Here is a 5,608-nt window from a genome sequence, read left to right as displayed (position 1 = left end):
TGAATATCTGTTAAAGATAACAAGAATCAATGTGACCTAGATGTGTAATTTGAATTTCCTAAACAGTATTTTTATCACACTAAAGTCTATCAAATATTGTACACAGGCTTATCTGGAATGTTAGAAATTTCCTCAAAGGAGCTCTAAATTGCATCATTCAAAAGCACTCTGCTTCTGACCAATTTGTAGACAATAATCTCTCAAGGACTTAGGAGATAAAACTGTTAGTGGCCAGCAATACAGCCCTGATAGTCACAAGTAATCTCAAAAGGAATTTCACCATTTCCTTGCATCCCTAAAAGTGCTAAAGAGAATCCTATTCACCTCCTCACTTGGGTTTTCTCACCTCTCTAAAATGCTTCTAGCTTATGGCTGCACAGAGGCTTTTTTTACTTGTCTCACTCTTTCTTCAACAATTAAAAAACAGATGAGGCTCTTTGGTCTACCCCTCTTCCCTGCTCAGCTCTTTATGATGTTGCTCGGCGGCAGCAGTAAACAAGTGAAGGCCAGATAGATTGTGGTTAACTGAAGAGGCTTAGCTGGAAAAGGGCAGTTTCAGCTGGCAGTTGCACCCCAGAAATATTCATTCATTCATTCATTCATTCATCCATTCATTCATTCATTTGCTCAACTACCATTTACTGAGTGTCTCTGTTTAGTACTTTGGTATTCCATGAATAAAAGAGACAACAACCAATGCCTTTATGGAACTTACATTATTTTGTGGGGAGACGAGTAACAAATCAACTTAATATATAAGCAGAGTATACATGTTAGAAGATAGTAAGTTCTAGGACAAAAAGAAGGAGTTTGGAAAGAGGACTAAAGGTACAGAATGAGGAGGTTTCTATTTTAAATAGCATGTTGGTAGCAGGCCTCCTTGAGAAGGTGCCATCTGAGCAGAGACAAGGAGAAGGTGAGGAATGGGTCATGTGGACATCTGGAAAAAGGCATTCTGGGCAGAGGGCATTTCAGCACAAAGACCCTGACAAAGGAGCATGCCTAGTAGTCATTAGAGACATTGAGGATGTCAATGTAGCTAGAGCAGATGAAGAAAAGTAAGAAGAGTAGGGTGAGTTTAGAGATTTGACGTGGGTTACTGATCAACAGGAACTGGTAGATCATTTTAAAGATGTTACTTTTACCTGGAATTAAGCAGGAAGCCATTGGAGGATTTCAATGTGACCTGCCTTGAGTGTTAAAAGAATCTGTCTTACTCTTGCACTTGGAATTGATTGAAGAGATCAAGGGTGAAAGCTGGAAGACAAGTTAGCTCATAATTATTGTTGTTCAGGCAGAAGATGCTGGTGGCCCAGATTAGAGTGGTAGTAGCAGAGGTGATGAGAAGTGATCAGGTGCAGGAGAGATTCTGAAGGCAGAGCCAGGGGAATATGCTCCTGAGCAGGTTCAGGCTGTGAGGGAAGGAAAGGATCTTTAAGTTTTAGAATCTAGACAGTGTTAAGTATGATATTGCTATCATCTGATACTGAAGGATATGGGTAGAAAAGGTAGGAGGTCAGAAATTCAGGTTTGAAAATCCAAGTTTTGAAATATCTGTTAGACACCTAAGTGGAGCTGTGAAGCAAGCAGCTAAATTTATGAGTCTGGAAATTAGGAGAGAAGACTGAACCCAAAATATAAACTTAGCATATAAAGTCACGAAATTTGCTGTGACTAGTGCTCAGTAATCTGATTTTTGTTTAAGAAAAGCCAAAATTTAATATTTCTTCTATGAAACTTTCTAAATTATAAACAAACTGACAGATTGCATTTTCCAGAAGTATCTTGAATCCCACTGCTTTTCCCAGGCCTCACCCACTCCAGCTATAAACTTGTGCTTGGCCTCAGTTACAGCTAACTTAAATAACCACTCTGAGCTTTCTCAAGGGAAACTGCAAAAAAACTTTTTGTTCTAACTAATGCCAATAGAGAAATTGTGCTTACCAGGATGGTGAAAACTAGACTCTGGTTTAATTCTTAGAAATTTCTGCCTCTAGTCTTCAGAGTGGCTCAATCTCCCAAAATCTTATAAAACTGTTGTCCTTCTTTGAAGTTTCTTTGTTGTCAACCCTGCTTTGTATCAGCCATTAAAGAAAAACATTTTGTTCCTTCATATCTTCATGTGAATAATCTAGTACACCGCAAAATGCAACAATGAAGCCAGAACCACGTACCTCTACAGACTGGACTGTGAGCACTAATGAGGTCCATGGACCACTGTGGACAACTCTTCTTCCCACCTTCTCTTTTGCTTGGATTGTCCATGGTCCCAACTAGCAATGGTCCTTCTCTTTTTGAAAAATTTTTATTTGGGGAAAATTATAAATTTGTATATAAAACTCATATAGAACTTCTGTCATCATTATATTGTTTTTCTTTCCTTCAAGTCCTACCTCTTGATGCTTTTGCTTCAACTCTTCTTTCATCTCACTTCAGACCAGGCACACTCTGCTTTTACAAAGAGGCTTCCAATGTGTCTGCCCTTCTCTTTAAGTCTTTGCTGACACACATACTTTACTAGCTTGTTTGTTCTTCTGGAGAACGTGAAGAAAACTGTTGTATTCAGGCTGAAAGCTTTCTTTGTTAAACTTTGTACACCGAAAGATGGCACATTCATTCACATCTGGTTATATGTGAAAAATCTTTAGGATTTTAGAAGATAGATGCTCAGAGCCACTGTCTCCTAGCAATATGAATTAAGCACTCTCCACCTAAAAGTGTGATGGCCCTCACACATAATGCATAGTTTTCACATTGGTAACTCTACACTGTTCTTTTCTTACATTCATGTCTTAAGTACTCAGTTTATGACAAGTGTAGGGGGAAAATGCTAGTTAAAATGAGCTGCTTAAAGAATATGGAAATTATATTCATAAACCTGCTCTTTTAAAACAAGCAAATTGGGGTTATGCATCTTTTATTTTGTCTACAGATAAGTGTCTACAGATGAGTTTGTCTAATCACAATATGTTTTGGACAAAATGAACCAGTATTCTAAGGCAACTCTATAAGTATTCATTCATTATTTTTTTCTCATTTTAGAAATATTAAAGTTTCTCTTACCTAGGTGTTCATTTTCCTTATCAGAATACATCGTAGGTTGTTTAGAGTGGCCATAAATAAATGAATTTCTAGCCTACATTTTCACTGTTAAACTGTGTTTATTTGTACTACAATACAAAGGTTTGTGTGAGGCTTAGTAAAGACATGTTCAAAGTGCACCAATATTTCTTATACGTCCCCAAGATCCCTCCTCCTACATATCCAACTGAATCTGGCAATCATGAGTTTTAAAATATTTTAAAGTTTAGGTTATAAGAAAAATGTGTGTTGTGTGTGTGTGTTGGGGGGGTGTATTTGTGTGCTGATTTACAAAATGTTTAGATTCTGTTAGTTCGAAGTAATGGAATTCCAAATAGAACTAGCCTGGATGAAATGGGGTTTCGCCTAAAAAGATTTTGTGGTATCTCACAGAATCTAATATAGATTAAAACAGCCAGCCCCCAGGGAGTTCAGGAGTGCAATAAAGTCTTGGAAACAACAGGAACCAGCCACAAAATATTGTCAGGATCCTCTTCATCTCTCTTTTCTGCTGCATACTGCACCTTAGCATTTTTTTTTCCCTCTCTCTCTCTCTTTCGTTGCAGACATGCTTTCTTCTCATGGCTGAAAATATTGCCACTGAGAACTTCTGAGTTTTCTATTTTATAGCTTTAGCCACCAAAGAGAGGCTGATCAGAACATTCTTGGTGCCAAAACCAAAGGAACTGTAGGATAAGTACCTAATAACCTGTCTTTGCTCAGATTTCTGTTTTTAAAGCAATTAATTTTTTTCGGGGGGTGGGGTGAGGTAAGGAGGCAGTTACACCATTATTCGTAAGTTATAGAATCTGTGTATAAGGGGAGGGGAATGGATGGAATGGTACAGGGTATAGAGGGGTCATGTAAGAATTTACTTCCAGAGAGGAAAATTTGGAGAAAAGTAAACTTCAAGAGAAACAATATTCAGAAGCAGGGAGATGTGAGCTGCCAAAGAAAAAAGTGAGTGGGCCAGGTAGGCAGTCACAAGCTCCCTCTAAGGCTCTCTGTCAGGGCATACCCAGAAGCTGTTGCTTGGATTTTTGATACTGATGCTTCAAGTTTATATAACTCCACACAGCACAAGGTTAGCGCAGAGTGAAGGGGGGTTGGGCAGGTGGGTAGGTACTGTGGTTCATCTGAGTTACAAGCTTCTTTTCCTTTCCAACAAGACCAGGAGCTGGGGGTAGACACCAAGAAGGGTAGAATTTGAGTAGGGAAGGGACTACTTTTTTGTCTATTTACTGATTGCTTTTCGTGAACATGTTCCATAGCAAAATTATTGGGTCCTACTGTTTTTACTGTTCTTTAATCTAAGTTGGTTACCAAGGAGTTACCAATAAGCTCTTCCCAAACATAAGCCTTATCAGCACAATCGAATGTTTGCTGTGCTGAGCAGAAAATTTCTAATACTATGTCTGAACATATGCAGGAATATTAGTTCTGGGCTTTGAAACAATCATTGCTGGAGGGTTTCCTACCTATATAGGACATTTAATGTAAATCATCTTATTTTTGCTTGGCTCACATTCTCAGTGGTTCCACAATGAATGCTTTTATTGTATTATACCATTTCTGTAACTCGATTGTTTATACCCTTTCTCTTTTAAATTCATGGATTTTTTATAAAGATTGTTTTCAAGAATTTCAGTATTTATCATTGCTTTTACCCTTAATTTTATTCATTACAAATATTGAGCACATGCCAGCTTACCTCTTAGTAGCAACAGAGCCTGCAGTGCTGAGATTTTTAAATTGCGTATGTAAGAGATGGAGAGAATTACATATAGAAAATGGCTGAACTGGGATTCAAATTCAGGAGTATGTGACACTAAAGGTCATGATCTCTGTCCAGAAAAAATGAGCAGTGCCTTTACTCCCCTTAGACCAAGGGACACTTAACATTTCTTTTTCCTATCATTTTTGCAATATAAAATGTTTGTTTTATTTTGTTATGGCGATGCTTTACATCTTGAATTTTCACTTAATCCAGTCCCGGTCCATTATTATCTTATTTGTTAACATCTTTTGTAGTAGCTTTGTGATACCACATTAATTTGATGTACTATACCTTTCCTAAGAAATTCTCTGATCTTACTTATCGTTATTTATCATGACATAATTTCAAATAATTATAATTAGCTTGCATGCTTTCCATATTTTGAAATATATTAAGATAGTGCCATCTAAATAGGATTGCTGAGTCAATTTATATGAATGTTTCAGAGATTTTATAAAGTATGTGGTAAAACTATTTTTCATAAGAGTTATACTGTTTTCACTAAAGGCCTAATTTTAAGTGTGGCATGGCATTTTTAAAAAAGATAAAATTTCCTTGAATGTTAAATGAGTAGTTACCATCTTTTTAAATTTCATGTTGCCTTTTAAATAGTAGTTTAAAATAGATTCCTGGCCATTCTCCAAAAGGGAAACATGAGGACAATGACCTCAATTATCTACACTTTTTCCTTTTCCTTTAGAAATGCAAAACCTTTCTGAAATTTAAAATTACAATCTTTATTCCAAAATG

The 5,608-nt window shown here is 36.9% G+C and overlaps 1 protein-coding gene across 1 annotated transcript in view; it reads left to right on the top strand.

Moving 5' to 3' along the window:
- The window catches only part of CNTNAP5 (contactin associated protein like 5), a 587,467-nt gene that overhangs the window by 301,271 nt on the left and 280,588 nt on the right, over nt 1-5,608 (top strand). The window lies entirely within an intron of this gene.

This window comes from Pteropus vampyrus, unplaced genomic scaffold (assembly GCF_000151845.1).
Source record: "Pteropus vampyrus isolate Shadow unplaced genomic scaffold, Pvam_2.0 Scaffold87, whole genome shotgun sequence".
Classification (NCBI taxonomy): Eukaryota; Metazoa; Chordata; class Mammalia; order Chiroptera; family Pteropodidae; genus Pteropus; species Pteropus vampyrus.
This window is presented reverse-complemented; position numbering and strand designations above follow the sequence as displayed.